The following is a 24160-nucleotide window of genomic DNA, read 5'->3' as shown; positions in this document are numbered from 1 at the left end:
CAGTTTCCAGGCTCTCAGCCTCACGTGGAAAAGTGTTGACTAGGGATGGCCAGTTATAATCAGATGGCCATCCGCTGTGGCTGGGTGGCCAGCAGCTGTTACTGGTTAGCCATTAGCCACTAATATAACTGCCGTGGCTACACTAGTGGGGTGGTTGGTTGGCAGAGAGGCGGATTGCAGCTAGCAAGTGGGGTGGGTTGGTTGGCAGAGAAGCAGATGGCGGACTGCGCATTATGCGGCTCCTGCTTCCTGTGTCTCCAACCCAGCAGCCAGTGAGACGATAGTGGTATGAACCGCCCATCCATGGCTCCACTGGTGTTCCTCTTTTGGCCTCGCCACATCGGCCTTCTTATGCGGGGAGCAGGACCAGAGACCCCGCATGGCACAAATATTATACTAATTTTGATTTATTTGTTCACTAAGGATTTGTTATAATACGATAGTAGACCTACTCAACATTGCCTTAAAATCTATTGTTGCACATAAATTCATTTGTTAAAATTTATAAACAACAGGCTCAATTGTTAATATACTTACTGTTGTGATTTTGAGGAAGTATGCGACCAATCACATGTATTTCTGGAATTATAAGTAAAAACTACTCTCCCTTTGTGATTCAGTATTTGATCTTCCAAATGTGCTAGGAAAAACATAGTAGAAGCGTTATATCCTTTTCCATATGATAAAATCGGGATACTGTACTTTAGTAGGCCAGAAAACAGGAGCTATAGATTTGAATCTGAATATGATTTGTTGCTAGCTTTTGGACTTTGGACAGCTCCCTTAACTTTGGTCTCCATTTCATTCTTTGTAAAGTTGTGAGGTTGGAGTAGATATTCTCTGAGATACATTCTGTTGTTAAAATTACATGGTAGAATTTGAAAATCACTAAACCTATCAGTGAGTCTTATTTAGGAAAGGGATGATATAACATTTTTAGCTGGTAAAGTTTTTAAGTGAAAGAAAATATTTAAACATCCTTGTATTTATAAGTGAGCTATTTTTCTTTTTACTTAGACACGCAAGCTCAAAATTCATATCTGTTTCTGACTATAGCCAGTGGTAAAAAGCACAATTTCTGGAGACTGGGCATGCTCCTTAATGTCTTAGTGCTCAGTTTATTCATCTGTCAATAAGAAATAATAACAGTGCCCATATCATAGGGAAATTGTGAGGATTAAGTGAGGTGAATCACTTAAGACCTTAGCAAATGACTGGAATATTAGTGTGTTCTTGATTGATACATGTGAGCTTTTACTATCAGTCTGCTGTCACTAGCTATCCCAAGCTACTATCACTTCATACTTTATTGGTGTAATAATAGCCTCTTAGTTTTAAAGTATCTTCTTTTAAAATCTATTCTATCCATTTCTCCCAGCTTAAACTGCCCCAAATATAATTCTCATAATTTCCCTCCCCTGCTAAAACTATAGCAACAGATTTCAATAAACCACATACCCAGTGGAATTGAGTATAAATTAGCCTGACATTTAAGGTGCTCGTTAATATATTGGTTCAATTTATCTTCCAGCTTTATGCTATTGCTTTCTCATATATAAATGTACTGGTGGAATGGAACTCCCAGATGTCCCTGGGAACACGTGTTCTGCTTGCCCCGGTTAAACAATTAAGGCCAGAAGCTGTGATAAGTCTATACCCCAGTATCAGTCCAGAACCTGGCACACAGTGGGCATGCAATATTTGTCTATATGAAGTACCTCTTCTTATGCTGTTTTTCTCCCAGAAGTCTTCTCTTTTTATCTTTACCTATATAACATCTGTCCTTCAAGGACTCATCCAAATATCACGAGTTACCATTCATGAGCAATCTACTTCCTCTCATAATACTATCATGCATCAGTCTTGTAGCGTTTGTATCTGCTGTGTTTATATTTATTATTGTCCTTATGCCCTAATTTGTAAATGGCATTGAGGGCAGTGTAGAATGTCATATTCAATTTTATTTCCTACAATGCCTAGATATTGCTTTAACTATCTTAACTACCAGTGATTAGATGGCGACTGAACTAATATGACTAACAAAATAATATTTATTATCTGTTGTTTTGTTATCATTAAAAAAAGAAGAAGAAAAAAAAACTACCCTGTTTCCGTACATGCAAATCTACATTCCTTGCTAAGCTTCTGAGTCTCTCCTTGTCTAGTCCCATCTTCTCTGTCTGATATGACTTTTGGTAGCTGCTGAAGTCATAGTAGGCTTCTCATTATTCCATGGACATGCCCAATTAATTCTCATCCCTATTCCTTCACTGAGGTTTTCTTTACCTTAGTGCAATTCTTAACTTCTTTTCATCTATTGAAGCCTTACTTTAGTTCCCATCTCAGTTCCCCAAATCTCAGTGGAGCACTCCATGATGACTTCTGCAATGTTTTTTCTCTTTCTTTGAGGAAAGAGAAATTAATGCACTTAATTTAGCACTTAATCATACAATTTAATCATACAAACATCCCAGAACAATGAAACAGGCAGAGAATTTAAAAGTGCAGTACTACAGGAATTCTAATATGGAAACTCGATAGAGGTTGTTCCTTTTTACTTCTTCTCTTGGTTACCCTTAGAGTATCTATACACATATCATTTTTGATGCTTGTTTGTAAGATATTGAAGCAATTGAATCTGCTCTAGCAAACAGTATGAATTTACATTTGGTAAGTGCTGATTATATTTTAATTCAATAGAAAAATATGGTTTAAATTTGTACCTAAATTTTTCATATGTTTTAGTCTTTTAACCTAATTAAACATTAGATCCTTGGGGACAGAGGCCAAATCTGGAACTTCCTTTGGATTTCTCTTATTAGCAAACATAATGCTGGTCACACTAAAGATTTTCAACACATGAACAATTTTCATTTTAGTTGGGACCTACCTGCCGAAATGGCCTAGTTCACTTCAGATTTATTTCGTAATAAATGACACTCTAACTTCATTCCATTTTTCCTGGTCTATTGGTTCTAAGTTACTGTCATACTTACAGTTTTTTCTTGGTCTATTGCCTTTAATTTACTGTCAGACTTACTGGAATTCTCAGTAACTAAGGCAACTAAAGTTATATCGTTGGAGGATACTTGCACAGTTACATCTTGGGGGTAGATACACAGGGTGGGATAGGATTTGCTCTCTATACTACCTTCATATTGTTTTCACCTTTAGACTGCAGATGAAAATAGAATTTAGTATTAATATTTGTTAAGTGACCTATATAAACAACTGTGCTAGACCCTTTATTTATACCATCTCCTTTTATCTTCTCAATAAGTCTACGTAGTTGATAGTACAAGCTATTTTTATAGATATGAAAACTAAAACTAAGAAAAAGTAATTTACTCAAGTCTCTATTCTTAATTTAATCTCCAGTCTGTCTGATTCCAAGGTCCCTGCCAACAGAAGGACACAAGACAGTGGATCTCCTATTTCAACGTGCAGAAGTCTGACCTGAGGTCCTACTTAAAATATATATTACCAGGATATACAACAAAGATTTCAATTTGTTAGGTTTGGGGTGAAGCCCAGGAATCTATATTTTAACAAACACAAAATAGGATTCATTTGGAAAAATTTTGAGATAAGAGTTAATAGTAATAATAATAATAATAACAAAAACAATAACAACTATACAACATATGGATCCATACCACAGTGTTCATAAGTTACTGCACCAATTTACTATTTGTCAGACACTGTGTTGTTAACCATTTATAACATATTTTGTCATTTAATTCTCACAACCACCTTATAAAGTATATGTTATTATAATCTCCCTTTTATGTGAGGAGGGAACTAGGGTCAGAGAGGTCACATAATTGGTAAGTGGTGGGTATCGTCTGACTCTAAAGCCCATGTTCACAACTCTATGAAAGAGGCAGCCAAATGAAAGGAAAGCCAAGGAAACTGCTGTCATAGAGCCAAAAGGAAGAGAGCACATCAAGAGCAACTGATGTCAATGCCACAGAGTTAAAGTAGGATCGGTAAAGAGAAGTGTTCCCTGGATTGGCAAACAAGGACGTCATTGCTGACCTAGCAAAATCAAGTTGAATAAGAAAATGGTATAGTAGGGCAGAATTTAGAGAGTTAAAGAATGAATGAAAGATACAAAAGAAATAAAGAGTATAAATCCTCACTTTATAAGTTTCCAACAAAAAGTAAGGGAATAAGGAAGGGATGTTTAAGGGATAATGCAAATTTGATAAACACTTAAAAAAAAGATGGGATAGTCATGAAAATCTTGAGGAAAAGGAACAAAGAAAGAGAAGTGTATAAGATTAAAAAATGTAAAATTAATAAGACAGAGTCTTGGAAAAGATGGGATACATATATTAGTTTGTATAAAGGCACTTAACTTTTCTGGGATAAAGGGAATAAGAAAAGGATAAGCACACTTGTGGATACAGATAGGTATGTGACTAGAGATGCAGACATGGGCATTTATGTGTAGGGAGATGGAAAGTTAAAGTAGCTCATATATGAAGGATTCTATTTTTTGTGTTGGAAAAATTAAGAGAGCCGTCCAGACAACTGATGAAGATTTAGAATAGCTACTTTGAGGAAATAGAGAAAGAAGTGACTAGAAACATATAAAAGGATATCTATGGGATTATAAGCCCAGCTAAGGAAAAAGATAACACATTGCAATGGCCTCAGGATGTATGGTTATGTGATTTTGTTCAGTGGAAGCAGACAGGGAGACACCAGCATTGGGTTCATTTTAGCTTATGGGTTTAATGAAACAAGTGGTGTTGGGGCAACAGTAAAATGAACCTGAGTGTGTTGATAATAAGCTTGGTGAAACGAAGGACTCTGGGGCTGGAATTGAAATGAAGGACTCTGGGGTTGGAAACTTAGGAAAGAAAATGAAGCTAACAGAGGCTTATAGAAATAGAGAAAAGGGTGATGAAGGACTGATTTTGAAAGAGATGGTAAAGTAGTAAATGGTAGCAATAGGAAAACAACTGGAAAGGTAGGCAGTTGTGGGCTGAAAATGGCAAGGTGTGGGACCTAACATATTGTAGAATACATGGCAGCAACCTCAAAGAAATGCGAAATTTTTTTAGCTCCCTTCATCCAATTACTTTTCCTTTTAGGACATCTAAGGTCCCTGTGTTTTAAAGAAGAGGTCTGACTTTGGCCTTGCGTTATCTTCTCGGGTACTGAGCTTCATGATTATTTGGACCTTTATTCCCTGCGTTTTCATTACTATCAATTCTGCTATTGGTTACTCTTTGTTAGTCAAATCAGGACATAGAAGTATTTATTCCTCTAATTTCTGAAATAATAATTTCAATATGTAGGCCATGCATCCGATCACCTGGGGCGCATGTTAAAAATTTAGATTTCTGGCCTTTACACCAGACCTACTTAATCAGAGTCTCTGTTGGGGGTAGATTCCCCCAAATCTGTATTTTTAATAAGTTCCACAGGAGATTCTGATTCACATAACTAGCTTAGCAGATGACAGTCTCAGTAAGGCAGATTTTACTAGATTTCTCTCCTGTATTTATTAGTTCATACTATGTTTTTGCTGTTGATTCCTATTTGTGGAGCAATAATGTTGCTTCTGGTGGGTTTTAAGGTTAGGGTTGAGAGGCAAGAAAGCAACAATTTCATCTGAAATTGGTATGTTTCCTAAATTTCTCTCTTATATATGACCCCCCCCCACATACACACCATATCTCCATCCATTGTTAACACTAACACCTAATGCATTTGGAAAAATAAAACCAAAGGACAGATCAAAGTGGAAAAGAATGATAGGATTAAGAAACTTGATGGAATAACTCTAAACAGTAGTGTGATTACAAGTAAGAGGTGCTTTGGAGATTGGGTAGATGTAGAGAACGGGTAGGTGAGTAGGAGTTTCAATTCAGAAAGACATGGAAACATGTTGATGGTGACTACAGATATACTGCTCTTTTTTTAGTTGATATCTGATAGATGCCCTTGTCTTTGAAACCTACTGCCACAGTTACACTTTGCTTTTCTGGTATTTCTGTGATCAATTAATAATCAATGATTTTTCTTGCCACTGAACTGTTGTGTTGTTAAATCTCCCACACTGAAAAATTTCAGTTTACAAACAAGAAGAAATCTTATTTTGGGTATTCTGGCACCTAATGGCAAGTAAAGCATAATTATTTTCTTCAATATCTTCTGACAGTTTTCAAGGAACAAAGGCACAGTGCTGATCTAAAATGTCCCCTCAGTGACATAGAAGACAGGCTTCTGTATATTGGAGTTATAAATCATGCAACAAATGAGCACATTCATGGATGAAAAAATGTATCACTTGGTAATATTCTACATGGTGACATCCTAATCCATAAGCTATGAAAACCTTTTCAGAAGCATCTTTTTTGAGAAGAAACTATATCTTAGATATATTTTCTTCGTATTTGCAAATTATGCTTTTATTTTATCTTTATTAATGATTTCAGTTTAACCTTATACAGAGGCTCACTCTCCCTGTCCCCCTTTACCACCCCAACAGTCTTTTCTCTGTTTCTCTGTGTATGGAGGCTCATTGGCATATTTGTTCCTTCACGTTAGGAATTGTAAGAATGGAAAAATTCAAAATCTCATAATCTGAAGATTTAGAGTATGGATCATGCTTTTTTTTTTTATGAAGAATAAATGACTGGCTGTTAAAGATCATGCAAGTTATCCTTCACTTGATAGAAATTTATGAATTCAGTCTCTTCGTGGACCATGTAATTTTCACCTCCCCAGAGTGAATCACCAATGTTTTGTCACTTCTGCTTCCAGTCCTAGTGCTCAGGTGCACCAACTGTCTAACTGTCTATGTTCAGGCTGTACTGTAAGGCAACAGCAAACATGACCTTCCAGTGCTTCTACAAACACCATTTTCAATTGTGCATACTCCACAATGAGAGAATTTTTATTAGGTTGGGGCCAAAATAGGCAATATTAATTCAATTTGTTTGCTTAATAAATTCTGTCCAATATTAGATTTTTTTAAAAATGAACTTACGGCCTTAGTCTTCTAAAATCCACCATATAGTTGCCCTATTCAGTTTGGACTATGGCTAGTGATACTGTTTGCTGCCATTGAGCTGTGACTTTTAGATGCTTTCATACTTTAGGAATCATACCAGTCTCTGGAGTAACTAATGCTTGCCCTTGACTTTGTGTCCATTTTCAGATTCCAGGACTTAGCCCAACTGGATGTTCTTTTGGTACCCTGGCCCCAGTCTTCTCTGATCTGAATTCTGGGGCCATGAATGAAACCCTGGCTATGATGCTCTTTGATACACCTGAATTTGTACACACTACGTAGTCCTGTCTCTTTTTTAAATTCAATTTATTGGGGTGACAATGGTTAGTAAAATTACATAGGTTTCCAATGTACAATTCTATAATACATCATGTATATATCACATTGTGTGTTCACCACCCAGAATCATTTCTCCCTCCATCAGCATATGTTTGACCCCCTTTACCTTCTTCTACCACCTCCCCCCAACCCCTTTACCCTCTGGTAACCACTAAACTATTGTCTGTGTCTATGAGTTTTTGTTTCTTTGTTTGTCTTGTTCCTTCTTTGCTTTCAGTTTTATATCCCACATATGAGTGAAGTCATATGGTTCTCGACGTTTTCTGTGTGACTTATTTCGCTTAACATAATAATCTCAAGATCTATCCGTGTTGTCGCAAATGGCAGTATTTCATATTTTCTTATGACTAAGATCTAGTGTAGTATCTATTCCTATCAGTTTAATATCTGATATGCCCTCTATCCTTTCTTGCACTATAGCATCTACCATCACTTAGATGCAATTACCACCTACCTTGATGATGGAAATATTTTCCTAAATTGCCATTATAGATACTCCTCCTCAAATCCATTGTCTATATTATTGTTAAATTAGTTGTCCTCAAAATACACTTTCAATATATTCCCTAGTGAAAAACTTCAATGCCTGTGGAATGCTTACAAAATCAAATTGACATTCTTTCATTCATCGTTTTATGTCTTCATTCATAATCTCTTCTCTACTTCTTTTTTCCAGTCATGTCTCTAGTCATTTTCCTACCTATAGCTTTTACTCTGCTTTTCTTGATGTTGTTGGATTACACCTTTTACTTTTTTATATATTATATTATTTCTCCCTGAAATACCTTCCCTCTCTAATTCACTTATGAAAATCCTATTCATTTTCTAAGATTCAAATAAATTCTACATCTTCTGTGAGGTTTTCCTAACCATTCTTGTAGGGCGTCATTTCCCTTATCTGAATTCCTACAGTTTTGTGTTTTACTCATTTGGTCCTCACAGATAGTGCTGTAGCTATTTTGGAATATAGTGTATCTGTGCTATGCAGTGAGTATGAGGCAGCTGTTGTAGACTTAATATTGTTTAGCAATTAATTCTCTTCTCCCTACCACATGGGCAGAGTATATTTCCCCATTCAATTGATTTTGGGCTTGTCCATGTGATGACTTTCCCAGTGAAATCTGGGCAGAAGAGACAGTGTGACCATTCTTTAATAAGGCTTAAGAACCATCATGAATTTCTATTTTCTCTTGCACTGTTGCCATGTGCCATAAAACCATGTCCCACTTAGTCACTATTTCTTCAGTCTTGGTGCCAGAATAAGCAATATGTGGAGTAGATATGAACCCAAGCATGACCCTGGAATTATGCTTACCCAAACCCAGGTGAGCCCAGTAGGGCCAATCTATAGTAGACATAAAATCATGAAGAAGAAACAAAATTTTTTTCTGTTTTATTTTAAGACTTTAAGTTCAATTATTTGTTACTGCAGCAAAACTGAGTAATGCAGCACTAAATAAGATGTTGTCTAGAGAGAAGAGGTAAGTCTTCTGGGGTGGCTACTTATATACAGATCAATTTCATTTGGCTTCTGGTCATTATTTATTATATCTCACACCAACTTCTGTTAGAGAACAAATGTAACTTTGGGAAACTATATCCAAGAAAAGTTAGATATCATATTCAAAACAAGAAGCAATTGCTATTTTTACCTCATGTAGTAGTTCTACACAGTTTTATATTATTTTAATGAAGGACTGAAGGTATCCAGTTCAATTAATATCAATATTTCTGTAGCTTCTGCACAACACTGACCTCTATAGACACAAGCTTACTTTGTGGTAATAGAATTTCTATTAAGTTACAGAATCAGAGACTATTTAATTAGTGTAGTCCTTGAAATGACTTGGCCCAACAACTTCATTTTGCAAGCAAAGCAACTGGAGTCCACAGAGGCAAAATTTCTTTCCTAAGTCTCCTGTTGGAGTTTGGGGGGAACCAGGGATGGAGGTTAGGATCCTGATTTCTAGATCATAATGCCTATAATATTGGGGAAAAAAATGTTTTCCCCATATAATTGTCTCAGGATGAATTTTAAAGAAAGAGTTGATTATAAATAGTATAAATTCTTGTGGTGATTCGACTTAAGGACAAGAGGTAAATTTTGGAGGTTGGAAATTTGTGTTATCTGTAGAGCAAAGGGATTATTAATATATCTACCAAATATTCCTCCATTTTCCTACCAATATTGGTCATATTGTGCATTTTTATTTATAGTGTTTTTCAGTTTATAGTTATATAATTATTTTGTGATTATTCAATTAATGTACATCTTTTGTATATCTTTCCTTTTAGGTTCTAGTTAGGCCAAGACAATGTATCCCCAGTAACTGGCACAGTACTTGACACATGGTAAGTACTCAATGCATTTGTGTAGAATGAATGATCAATCTTTCATCCACTGCAGACAAGTAGAATGATCACGGTTCATCATATGTTGTGAAGGATGTCCCATGCTAAATGATCTCTTATTGCCAAATTGTCAACAGAATATATTAGTTTTTAATGGAATCCAAAGGAAATGGATTAATGACTTACCGTCAGCAATTTTTTTATGAACAGATCACATAATGAACATAATATTAAAATACAGCATTAATAATAACAATGAAATATAAATTGACACAAAATAATTGCATTCAAATTATTTCATTTAGGAAGGAATGAGTGTACAGTGACTCATGAAATGGAAATGTATTTAAGTAGAGTTACTAGAATTACTAATAAATGATTTCAAAATCATTTGAATGACTAATGCTCAAGATACAGAAAACTGAAAATGCACCAGTGCTTCTAATATACTATCTTGCTATTTAGAAAAAAATCTCTGTTAGATTATGGTGGATTCATTGCCTAACTCTTAAATGATGCCTTATTGAGTCATGTAAAACAAAGTTTTAAGGAGAATAATATAGGTCTCAGATACTTATTTTGATAACATTTTTGGGACTCCAAGGCTAAAAGCGTAAGAGGAAAGGGAACACCTACATATACCTCAGTACCTGCATTCATAGTCCTGATGTAAGGGTTACCAGCTCCCCAAATAATGTCTATTCTGCTTTCTTTGCTGTTTGACTTCTTGTATTCTCTAAGAAGTTACCATGGACTGTTTAAGAACAGTGTGAGGCCCTCTGGCATTGGGAATTATGATAACATATAACAAAACTTCAACCAACCAGAATGCATTATTATTAAGTAAAAGTTATACATGTACACCTATGATTGTAAAAAGGCCACGTTTTGTTGGAGTTTCTGACAAGGCCACCAATATATAACATCTCTCTTTTCCACATAATTGCTAAATGATTTGAGAAGTAAAACTAAAGAGTAAATATGTAAGCCCAAAACGTCACCTTCATCACTAACGGAGGCCAGGAAGCAGATTGGGGCTTGAGATCCATCAGCCCAATGAGCCTGCTTCCTGGATGCCTGCATTAGAGAGACTACATCGATTTACAGAAAGCAAGGGGCGTGGGCCAAGTCTCCTGTCATCATACCAGAGGTGGCTCCTGCATGGCTTCCAGCATGAAAGAGCAAAGGAAGACTCACGGTCCCCGTGGGAACCTGGCTTCAAGAGAAAACAGGAGGGTGGATGATGTCTAGATACTCTTCGTAAGTTTTCAATCAGAAAAATCACTCTGTCTTCCTGGAAAGAAAGTGACTAAGAGCAATAAAAAGATGCCAGAATATATTAATTGAGCTTTCTAAACACAAAGGAAATGAAGAGTAGAGGGAAGCTCGCTCAATTATACATGTTGACAATGTCTTTAGTGGCAATATACTGGTTCTTGTCCCCCAAAAAGCAGGGACAGAATTGGATTTCACATCTTCCGCTTTCGGCAATAAAAAGACTTAAGTCAAAAGAGAAAAGTAAGAACAATTTCTGGCAAGAAATTTATTTTGATGTGGAGAATAGTACTAGGCATCTTTCTGTAGAAGAATACTGAACTGTTGAAAATCAACTGAAGGTCATAAAAGAGGCAACTTAATTCGCTTTTAAAAAGAAAGCCTACATTTAAAATATGTTCATCATAGAGTTATTTATCATAAAAGATTTACATGTTTATTGTAAAAAATTTAGAGAGTAAAAAGACAGGTTGAAAAAACGGAACTTTCTTATTCATGCTTCTCAGTAGCAATTTCTCTTCATGTGTTCAGGTGTTTCTTTACACAGGTGTTCTCCCTATATTTTCACGTTTAGATCTTGCAGACTCTGCTGTTTGATGACATAGCAAATTCAAATGCATCTCAATCTGGATGTGGAATTTACTAGAAAGGTTTAAATGAAGAGACTTTCATGAAAGGACTCCAATCAGAAGTGTGGTCAGGGTTAGGTAACAAACAAGGGAAGGTGGAGCCTCAGAGGCTAGCGATGACAGGAAGCTAAAAGGCCAAAAGGACAAAAGAAAGACTTAATGTTTTTCTGGAGCTCTGTGGAAATCGAACTGGCAAAAAATCTGTAAGATGCTGTCTGTGGCAATGAGCCTTTCAGAGGACAGATCAGGGAAGGGAATGGAAGAGAACACAAGGGTAAAAAGCAAATGGAAAATAATCAGCACACCAGTTATTAAACATCTCTTGTAATAGAAGTTTAGGGCCCTATTACATTTAAATATAACCATACTATCTATTCCAACCACTACCCTGTTATCTATCCTTTAGGCTGTGTCCAATATTTTTGCTGTTATAAATAACATTGAGATATGTATGTTTCTTCATTTCTGCAATTTGTTTTTTAAATTAAAGTGTATTGGAGTGACAATTGTCAGTAGAGTTACATAGATTTCAGGTGTACAATTCTGTAATACATTATCTATATATAACATTGCGTGTTCACCACCCCGTTCTCTTTCCATCACCATATATTAGATCCCGTTTACCCTCTTCTAAAGTCCCCCTGCCCCCTTACCCTCTGGTAACCCCTAACCTATTGTCTGTGTCTGTGAGTTTTTGTTCCTTCATTTGTTTGTCTTGTTCTTTTGTTGTTTTCACTTTTATATACCACATATCAGTGAAATCATATGGTTCTCTATTTTTTCTGTTTGACTTATTTCACTTAGCATTATAATCTCAAGACCCATCCATGTTGTCATAAATGGTCCTATTTCATCTTTTTTTACCGCTGAATAGTATTCCATTGTGTATATATACCACAACTTCTTTATCTATTCATCTATCGAAGGATATTTTGGTTATTTCCTTTCTTGATAAATAAAGCTGCAATGAACATTTGAGCATACATGTCTTTATGGATAAATTATTTCAGATTTTTTGGGCAGATACCCAGGAGAGGGATTGCTGGCTCATATGGTAATTCTATTCATAATTTTTTGAGGAACCTCCACACTGCCTTCCATAAAGGTTGCACCAGTCTGCATTTCCACCAACAGTGTATGAGCGTTCCTTTTTCTCCACAGCCTCTCCAACACTTGTTACTATTTGTCTTGTTGATGATAGCCATTCTAACTGGGGTGAAGTGATATCTCATTGTGGTTTTTATTTGCATTTCTCTGATGATTAGTGATGTTGAGCATTTTCTCATGTGTCTATTTGCCGTTTGTATGTCCTCTTTGGAGAAATGTCTCTTTGTTCTCTGCCCATTTTTCAATTGGATTGTCTGTTTTGTTGTTGTTGAGTTGTATGAGTTCCTTGTATATTTTGGATATTAGCCCCTTATCAGAGGCACTGTTTTCAAAAATCTTCTCCTATTCATTTGGTTGCCTCTTTGTTTTGTCGATGGTTTCTTTTGCTGTGCAGAAGCTTTTATGTTTGATATAGTCCCATTCATTTATTTTAGCTTTTACTTCCCTTGCCTTTGGAGTCAAATTCATAAAATGCTCTTTGAACCCAAGGTCCATAAGTTTAGTACCTATATTTCCTTCTATGAAGTTTATTATTTCAGGTCTTATGCTTAGGTCTTTGATCCATTTTAAATTAATTTTGGTACATGGTGACAGATAGCAGTCTACTTTCATTCTTTTGCACGTGGCTTTGCAATTCTTCCAGCACCATTTATTGAAGAGGCTGTCTTTTCTCTATTGTATGTTTTTTGCTTCTTTGTCAGAAATTATCTATCCATATTTATGTGGGTTTATTTTTGGGGTCTCAATTCTATTCCATTGGTCTATGTGTCTGTTTCTCTGCCAATACCATGCTATTTTGATTATTGTTGCCCTGTAGTACAAGCTAAAGTTAGGGAGTGTGATATCTCAAGCATTGTTCTTTTTTCTTAGGATTGCTTTGGCTATTCGGGGTCTTTTGTGGTTCCATACAAATCTGATCATTTTTTGTTCTATTTCTTTCAAAAATGCCATGGTATTTTGATGGGGATTGCATTAAATCTGTATATTGCTTTGGGTAATACGGCCATTTTAACTACATTGGTTCTTCCAATCCATGAGCATGGAATTTCTTTCTATTTCTTTGTGTCTTGTTCAATTTCTTTTAAAAATGTCTTATAGTTTTCAGCATATAGGTCTTTAATTGCAATTTCCTTAGAGTAAATTCTTGGAGGTTGAATTATTACATTAAAAAGTACAAATGTTCAGGGGCGGCTGGGTGGCTCAGTTGGTTAGAGCACGAGCTCTCAACAAGGTTGCATGTTCAATTCCTGCATGAGATGGTGACCTGCGCCCCCTGCAACTAAAGATTGGAAACGGCGATTGGACTTGGAGCTGAGCTGCGCCCTCCACAGCTAGATTGAAGGACAACGACTTGGAGGTGATGGGCCCTGGAGAAACACACTGTTCTCTAATATTCCCCAATAACATTTTTTTTTTAAAAAAGTACAAATGTTCCTAGGCCTCTTAAAACTTGCTGATAAGACTTCGAATCTAATACATATTATTCTTGCACCATCAATGCAGACATGTGTGCTTTACTGCACATTGTATAGTACTGCATATTCCCATGAAAATTCTTTCTTGTTTTGATGACTTTTTCCAGACAAGCATATTTTTCACAAAAATCACATCTGCATTTGTAAAAAGAATATTTAAAACTGCATCTCTTTAATTTTCATTGTCAAAATATGTCAAAATATGTTACAAATGTTTTTCCATGTGCTTTTTGAACTCTTAAAATTACGTCAGCATTGTGAGGTGATAATAGTGTGTTGTTGTGCTTTGCTACTGCCTCTGACCAGCATCAATGACTTAACAATCCCATCCCTCCAGTGAGGATTTGGGTTGTTTCCTTCATTGTTTAGCACCTGATGACTTACAATGATGTATGTTTTCTGAGCTCTTTGGTTTATTTCATATCTAAGTCAGCCCAGTGGTTTGTAATGTGCTAAAACAGAGCAGCTCTGTAATACCAACCTGTCCTGTGACATATTTTGACAATGAAAGGCAACTAAAGATAGGCCCCGTGTTCCCTAATGTATTGGGAGGCGCACCACTTCTTTCTTCACCTTTCAGCTATTGCTGATCAACTTTAATGATAACGATGATAATAATGACAGCAGTAACACAACACAACTACAACAGCAACTTTTGAGTGCTTACCAGGGGCGGGTATTGTGAAGCAGTTACCACATCACCTCAGCTCAAACACTGCCGCAATGCCTCTTTTTGGAGGCTTAATTTGTTCTTCACCAAATCTTGTTGATTTTGTTTTCCAAATACTTCTTAAATTTCTGCACGTCTTTCTACTCTCACTACCTATTCAGTCTTCTCTTTTGCTACTTTAATGCAACATTTTCAACTCTCATCTTGTTTGACCTCTTAGAAGCCTGCTGTTTAGCATATTTATTAATTTTTTAAAATTTCAATGACTACTTTTATTTCCAGAATATCCACTTGGTTCTTTTCCAAATACATCTGAGGTTTTTTTCCTCATAAAAATCTTTATTCTTCATCGATTCTCTTGCTTCCTTGATCTCTCTGAATATTTTAAAATGACGTATTTTAAAACCTCTCTCCAATCACTTTGATCTCTATTTCTTTAGTATGAATGATCCCATTATGGCTTTTCCTAAGCTTGTCTCCCATGGGAGGTTTTTCTCTAAAAGGACTGAACATTTCTTGTATTTGCAAGTCTCTGATGTTGAAGTTCCAATGTTACTAGGACCCTTTCGTGTCACCAGTTGGGACTATGCTATTTTTTTCCTTTTTTTCATATTTTCCACTAGCAAGAATTTATTAGGTTAAACATATCCAAGGCAACATTTTTCTTTTTTTCTTTTAAAGATTTTTATTAAAAATATAGCTAATATGCAAAAATATATTAGTTTCAGCATTACACCATAATTATTCAATATATATATACGGTACCTAAAGAAGTGATCACCATGATAAGTCCAGCAACCATCTGACACTCTTCCACGCTATCACAATATTATTTACTATATTCCCTATGCTGTATATTACATCCTCATGACTTACTTGTTTTATACTTGCTTTTGTACCTCTCATTCCCCTGCACATTTCCCCCCATTTTAATTTTTCAATTACAGTTGAAATTCAATATTGTTTTATATTAATTTCAGGTGTACAGCATAGTAGTTAGACATTTGTATAATTTAAGAGACTAGTCAACCCACCTGGCACTATACATAGTTATTACTATATTATCGACTATATTCCCTATGCTTTACTGTACAGTCCCATGACTGTTTTGTAACTACCAATTTGTAATTTTTAATCCCTTCACCCTATCCCCCAACCCCCTCCAATCTATCATCCCAACAATTTCTAGTACCCATTTGCCACTACATATAGTTATTACAATATTATTTAACTTATATTACTTATGCTATACCATATTACTTATGCTATACCATACATCCCCATAACTACTTTTTAATAACTGATTTGTACTTCTTAATTCCTTCCCATTTTTTTACCCACACCCACAACCCCCTTCCTTTCTGGCAACCACCAAAATATTTTCTGTACCTATGAGTTTGTTTTTGTTTATTATTATTATTATTATTATTTTGTTCTTTAGATTCTATATTTAAGTGAAATCACACTGCATCTGTCTTTCTCTGTCTGATACTCCAATCAGCACAGTACCTTCCTTCCAGGTCCATTTATGCCACTACAGATGGCAAGAACCCATTCCCGTCTATGGCCAAAGCAATATTCCATTGAAATATATGTACCACCTCCTTTTTATCCAGTTTTCCAGCAATGGACACCCAGGCACCTCCACATCTTGTCCATTGTAAACAATGTTGTGATGAACATATGGATGCACATGTCCCCTTGAAGCAGCATTTTGGGTTTCTTCGGATAAATACCCAGAAGTGGGATTACTGTGTCCCTTTTTGTCTGTTTTTATAGCCTTTGTTTTAAAATCTATTTTGTCTGGTATAAATATTGCTGCAACAGCTTTTTGTTTGTTTCCATTTTCATGAAATATCTTTTTGCATCCCTTTACTTTTAGTCTGTGTGTATTTCAGTCTAAAGTGAGTCTCTTGTAGGCAGCATATGTAAGTGTTATGTTTTCTAATCCATTCAGCCCTCCTATGTCTTTTGATTGGAGCATTTAATCCATTTATATTGAAAGTAATTGTTGATAGATACGAGGTCTGACAAATAAGTTTGTGAACTTGTTCCAATAATGTTGCTAACATTTTCTGATATCAGAGGGAATATTAATTATGAATTTGTACCAACTGGACAGTTAACCAACTTTACTATTTGGAATGTTGAAAATGCTGCTCGAAAAAGTTAGACAACCTGAACTTTTTACCAACAAGTCATGGCTCTTGCATCACGACAATGCACCAGCTCACAGGGCACTGTCTGGGAGGGAGATTTTAGCTAGTAAACAAATCACTGTATTGGAACACCCTCCCTACATACCTGATCTGGCCCCCAATGACTTCTTTCTTTACCTGAATATAAGGGAAATATTGAAAGGAAGACATTTTGATGACATTCAGGACATCAAGTGTAATACGAGGACACGTCTGATGGCTATTCCAGAAAAAAAGTTCCAAAATTGCTTTGAAGGGTGGACCAGGCCCTGGCATTGGTGCATAGCTTCCCAAGGGGAGTACGTCAAAGGTGACCATAGTGTATTCAGCAAAGAGATATATAGCACTTTTTCTAGTATGAGATTGCAAACTTAATTGTCCAACATCGTAAGTAGCTATTGCCATTTTATTATGCATAATTTTGATTTTTTTTTCCATCTTAAAGAAGTCCCTTTAACATTCCTTGTAATACTGATTTGATGGTGATGAATTCCTTTAGCTTTTTTTTTTGTCTGGGATGTTTTTTATCTGTATGTCAATTTTAAATGATAACCTTGCTGGGTACAGATCCCTTGGTTGTAGGCCCTTGCTTTTCATCATGTTGAATATTTTGTGCTAATCCCTTCTGGCCTACAAAGTTTCTGTTGAGAAATCAGCTGACAATCTTATGGGGGCTCCCTTATTAGTTACTAGTTGCCTTTCTCTTGATGCTTTTAGGATCCTCTCTTTGTCTTTAACCTTTGCCACCTTAATTATAATGTGTCTTGGTGTGGGCCTGTTTGGGTTCATCTTGTTTGGGAAATGCCCCATGGAGGCTTGGAGCTAGCTTGTTTCGTGTGTCCATCCCTCCTACCAGTCTTGATGTGGCTTCTTCTTTATAAAAATTGTGTTCAGCCAGACTTCAGATAGTTCTCCAGGGTGATTGTTCTATAATTTAGTTGTAATTTTAATATGGTCATGGAAGGAAGCAGACACAGTGTTTATCTACTCCGCCATCTTGGATCTTGCCTGGGACTATGTTTTATACTATTTTATTGTTCACGTTTCTGTACTTTGTGGATAATATGAATTTAGGTCTCATCCCAATGCAGTTTATAGGCTTGGGTTCTGTTTTGTTGAGGACGATTCCTCCTACCTATGGCCCAGGCAGGGTATCTGTCTTCAAATCAATTTGAAGTTTTTGTAGTCTCTTCAAGGATGTAGATTTCAAATCAGTTGGGTAAATACCCTGGGAGAATGATTGTGGGATCATGTGACAAGACTCCTTTCAGCTTTGTAAGAAAGCTCCAAACTGTCTTCCAAACTGGCTGTGACATTTTGCATTCCCACCAGGAAGGAATAAGAAAGGCTGTTGCTCCACAGCCTTGGCAGTAACTAGTATTTCAAGTTTTTTGGATTTTAGCCATTCCAATAGCGTGTAGTAGCATCTCATTGTTGTTTTATTAGTATTTCCTTAATGACATAAAACATCGAGTATCTTTTCATATTCACATTTGCCACCTATATATCTTCCTTGGTGAGGTTTCTGTTCATATCTTTTGCCCTTTTCAAAATTGAGTTGTTAATTTTCTTACTGTTGAGTTTTAAGCATCCTTTGTATATTTTGGATACGAGTTTTGTTTTGTTTTGTTTTGTTTTTTAATCAGATAAGTGTTTTGCAAATATTTTCTCTGAGCCTGTGGCTTGTCTTTAAATTCTTATAACAATTTCTTTACAGAAGTTTTTAATTTTTAAAAATTATTTTAATTGTGGTAAAATACATATAACATAAAATTTACCTTTCCAACTATTTTAAGTGTACAGTTTAATGCCATTGAGTATATTCACAATGTTATACAGCCATCGCTACCATCCATTGTCAGAACTCTTTTCACCTTGCAAAATTGAAACTCTGTACATTTAAACCATGTTTCCCGTTTTCCCCTTCCCTCATCCCTTGACAAGCACCATTCTACTTTTTATAAATTTGACTACTATACGTACCTCATATAAGTGAAATCCTAAAGCATTTGTTCTTGTGTAACTGGCTTATTTTATTTATAATGTCTTTAAAATTCATCCGTGTTGTAGTATGTGTCAGAATTTATTTGTAAGGTTGAATAATATTCCATTGTATGTATCTACTACATTTTGTTTAATCACTCATCTGTAATGGACACTTGCACTGCTTCCATGTTTTAGCTATTGTGAATAATGCTGCTGTGAAACAGAGTGTATAAATATCTCATTGAATACCTGTTTTGAATTATTTTGGATATGTACCCAGTAGTGGAATTGCTGGATCATATGATAATTCCATTTTTAATTTTATGAGAAAGCTCCATACTGCTTTCCATAGAGGCTGCACATTTTGCACTCCCTTCACTGTGCACAAATGTTCTAATTTCTCCACATTCTCATTAACAGTTGTTATTTTATGATTTTGGCTTTTGTTTTGTATTTTTGATAGCAGCTATCTTAATGGGAGTAGGGTGACATCTCATTGTGGCTTTTGATTTTCATTTCCCTAGTAATTAGCAATGTTGAGCACCTTTTCATGTGTTTATTGGTCACATGCATATCTTCTTTGGAGAAATATCTATTCGAGTACTTTGTGCATTTTAAAATTGCATTGGTTGATTTTTAGTTGTTGTATTGTAGGAATTTTTTAATATATTCTGGACACTGACCCCTTATTAAATAAATAATTTGCAAATATTTTCTCACTTTGCATGCCTTTTCACTTTGTTGTTTGTGTCCTTTGATGCACAGAAGTTTTTAATTTAATTAAAGTCCAATTTATCAATTTTTTTTTCTTTCCTGGGTTATGTTTTTAATGTTGTATCTAAAAACTCATCACCACCAAACACAAGGTCATGTAGATTTTCTAGTTTTTCCCCCTCAAGAAGTTTAAAGTTTTGTATTTTACATTTATGTATGTCATATATTTTGAATTATTTTTTGTGAAAGGTGAAAGGTCTAAGTTCACTGCTGGCATATGGACATCCAAAGATTCCAGCACTATTTATTTAAAAGGCTATCCTTTCTCTACTAAATTGCCTTTGTGCCTTTGTCAAATTTTATTTTACTATACTGGTAAATCTATTTCTTGACTTTCTATTCTTTTGCTTGATCTAAATATTTATTATTTGGCTAATACTATGATGTCTCGATTACTGTAGTTTTGTAGTAAATCCTAAAATAGAGAAGTGTGAGCTCACAGTTTTTTTCTACTTCTTTAGTATGCATTAGCTATTCTAGGTCTTTGCCTTTCTATATGAACTTTAGAATCAGTTTGCCTGTATCTACAAAATATCTTGCTGGGATTTTGATTGAGATTGCATTTAATCTATAGATCAAGTTGGCAAGAATTGACACTTTGACAACATTGAACCTTCCAATTCATTTACACAGAATATCTCTCTACTTAGTCCTATGCAAGGATGGAAAAATTCTTGTCTAGCTCTAAGCTTTTTCTTTTTCTTCTTTTTTTTTTTCCTTGGTAGCCAACTTTCAGGTCCCTTTTTAGGCCTAGGCTTAAGGCCTCAAGTCCAATTTATATCCTATGTTAAAATCCATGTTTCTAAGGTATATATAATTTCTTGCCCACTCCCTCAACCATGGTTTCCTTCGACTAGTACTCGTTAAAATATCTCTGAATGCTCCAGCAGACCAGATTTATTTTACCTGATTTATGATACTTTTACAGACTTATCCTGTGGGCTTTTAAAAGTGCTGATCCTTTTCCCTTGGATCTCTGCCTTCTTCTACATACTCATCTTTAAATCTGAGTTTAGACATGATAATCTCAGTGAGGCATCTTCTGACTCCCTAATTAAGTTGAGGTTCCTCAGTTGTGTACTCCATAGTCTGTGTATATTCTAATGCTTAGATACCAGCAGTAGAAACTGACTTGGAAAATAATACTTATTTAATAAACATCTTAAAAGGCACATTCCTCTTTTAAATCCATTTTTATTCCTTCCATCCTCTGTCAATACCAACCCCAGCTTTTTAAATATACTTCTCATCTCAAAACCATGACACAACTCTTTTAAGTCCCGGGAACTATTAGTTCTGAAACCAACACCTTCTGTCTTGGTTCTCCAATATGTTAATGAACTTATTTACCATTCCTTAAGCTCTTATTATTTCCTCTTCTGCTCATTCTCTGAATCAAAGAGCCAAAAAAAAATGTCTTGTAATATTCAACATCCTTATGGAATTGGGGAGGACAAGAATTTGCCTGGGCACACCCACACTGCTTTTCAAGTATTGGCTCTGTCTGCTTTCTCCATTGTCATGTTGCCAGTACCCAGAAAAATCTCTCGAACAAAGCAGGCACTCAATATTTGTTCAATAAATGAGTAAATGACCTTTTCTTTACATCTAACATTAAATGTTGGCATTTTCTCAAATATGCATTATTTGGATAAGACTTTTTAAAATGCCTTTTGGTCTTTTATTCATTTAAACATACATTGCATCTTTCTATAAGCAAGTAACAAAAATTACCTCGTATTTTGTAAGTCGGTTTTTCCCCTCCATGACTAAGTCATTTTATTATGTCAATGAAAATAAATCTACACAATTATCTTTACAACTACATGTATAACAATTCTCTATTCCACTTCACCAATTTCTTAATTTTTGAAGGGTGGGTTGTTTGTAACTTTTCAATATTATGAACTGTGCTATTTTAAATAATCTTTTGTATGCATTGTTGCCCTTGTTTGAGAATTTCCTGAGGATAAATTTCTAGATATAAAATGTCATGCTGAAGATTGTGCACAGTTTAAATTGTAATACATTTTCTAGGCTGTCCTCCAGAAAATTTGTATAAGTTTGTCCTATCACTAACAGCAATCTGAGTTTCCTTTTCCTTACATTCTTGGTAACTGTAGGTATCTTTTAGTTTTTTATCTTTGCTAAACTGATAGGTGAAAAACAGCTATCACATTTTTTTATTTTACTTGCTTTTTTTTTTTTGGTATATGTCAGGGAAGTCGAATACTTTTCCATGCACTTAGCAGGTATTGTAATTTTTTTCTTTTCTTAAAGAACGTCAGTTTCTATTTGGTGTTTATCACTTCCTCACTAATTTTTAATAACTTTTTCTTTTTTATATATGTTTAATGTTGTAAACATTTTCTTAAGTGTCAATTCTCCTATAAATCTTCCAGTGAATCAAAATAACAAGTAAGGAATGCAGAGGCCACATGTACATGTTATGACTGGCAGTCCCTGCAGAGGTTTCAGTCCACAGCAAGAATCACCCAGAAGTCATATGAGTTAGGAAGCCATCTGATGATTCTCGCCCCCAGACATCGAAGCTTCTTCAGCCAATGAGTCTTCCCTGGTGAGATCTTAGATATCATGTGTTAGAAACAAGTTGTTCCTGAAGTCTCATATCCAAATTCCTAACTCATAGAGTATGTGAGCATAAACAAACTGTTTGTTGTTTTAGACCACTAAGATTAAAGTGGCTTCTTACACAGCAATAGTAACTGGAATAAGAGTTATTCATATTTTAAACCATATCTAAATTTCCAGTCTCATTATCTGACACTATCCTCCTTCTAAGGACCATGTCAGTCTGGCATACATGTCCCCAAGCTACATTGTCTTCAAAGAAAATGCTCTCTCTCAAATTCTCTTCAAAGAACATAGGATAGCACCATTTTCTAGACCTTAAACAACTGAAGGAATTAAGGAAATGGTCATTTTTCTTAAACTGAGTTGATTAGATTATTCACCATGGAATTTGGATTTGGGGTGATGAGATACTGAATTAATTGGCAATAGAATAAAAAATAAAAAAAATATGGAAATATAGTTCAGTTATATGTAACAGAGGTCCTGAAACTTCCCTAGTTGCTACACTTTTTTGTGTCCAAATGTTTAGGTATTCCTTGGATTCACAGCATATGTATAATTAAAATATTATAGTTCACTTATACTAACTTAAGACACTTTCCATTTTCTTGCTACTTACCATCCTCAACTTTACTCAGATCTTATTGCTTCAGTTATTGAGAATTTATTTTATTCATACTGTTCTCCCTCTCTGGAATACAAACTATAATGCTCAAATATTAGCTTTTTTTGTAAATACTGAATTTCTAAAGCACAATTTATGATTTTATCTCTAGTGATTTCACTACATTCCGCTCATACCTTTAGAACCAATTCGCCCACTGGATTTTAATCATTTGCGTACATGTTTCTTCCTTCACTAAACGGAATGCAGACAGCGTAAGTGTCACAGATAATCACACACAGTGTCAAATATGAGAATTTTATCTTTATCCTATGACCTATTAAGTTGCATATGATTTTTATAATTCTACCAAAGAGAGTCAGTCCTAGGAGACAAGACACATTTCATTCTCTGCTCTGAATAGATGGGAAACTAGTATTTATTTAGTTCTATCATGTTCCAGATATATTCAAAATCACTTCTGTCCTGCAAAAAGGATGACTGAAACATAAGCCTATTTGAAAATCCCTACCACCCAGCAACAACAGAGAAGCCCAAATGGTGACATGCTTATGGGTGGCCAATGCCACAACAGGAGTAACCAGTTCGAGGCAGGTGAATAATTTACTTTCAGTTGCTGTATATAATTGGTTGTTATCCTAATTTCTAAATATTTACAAAATGTGCGCAATCATTTATTTCTATCAGCGCTATATAAATACCAATTGGATAATTTTTAAACACAGTGAGTTATAAAATGAAAGATGCTGTAGTAATACTGAGAATTATTGTCTTCCTGAAAAGCAAAATAGTCAGGATATACGTTTACAGTGATTTCTGATGATAGACAACTCTCTTCTATCCTTTACAGGAAGGGAGGAAAAGTGAGTCTCATACAAATGAATGGGCAGAGTTTATAACATAAGTAAAATGTAATAAAATACAGAGCTCTAAACACCTAGGAGGAGAGAGGCATGCATTAGTATTAAGTAGCAAGGAAAATTATATCTCAGGGAGCATAAAAATAAGCAAAATTCATAGTTAAGGGGAAATTAGGAGAGTATGCATAAAGTGAAATAGAAACATGAAGGATAATGTTAAGTTGTGTTGGTTTTCTGAAGCATCA

General features: G+C 35.3%; 1 long non-coding RNA gene across 1 annotated transcript in view; it reads left to right on the top strand.

The window, feature by feature from the left end:
* The first annotated feature begins 9662 nt into the window (after positions 1–9662).
* Positions 9663–24160, top strand: part of LOC117020376 (uncharacterized) — a 282171-nt gene continuing 267673 nt past the window's right edge. The window contains exon 1 of the long non-coding RNA XR_004422682.1: positions 9663–9721. This is a non-coding gene — a long non-coding RNA (uncharacterized LOC117020376). The remainder of the gene's footprint in view (positions 9722–24160) is intronic.

The sequence above is a fragment of the Rhinolophus ferrumequinum genome, chromosome 3 (genome assembly GCF_004115265.2).
Source record: "Rhinolophus ferrumequinum isolate MPI-CBG mRhiFer1 chromosome 3, mRhiFer1_v1.p, whole genome shotgun sequence".
NCBI classification, from domain to species: Eukaryota; Metazoa; Chordata; class Mammalia; order Chiroptera; family Rhinolophidae; genus Rhinolophus; species Rhinolophus ferrumequinum.
This window is presented reverse-complemented; position numbering and strand designations above follow the sequence as displayed.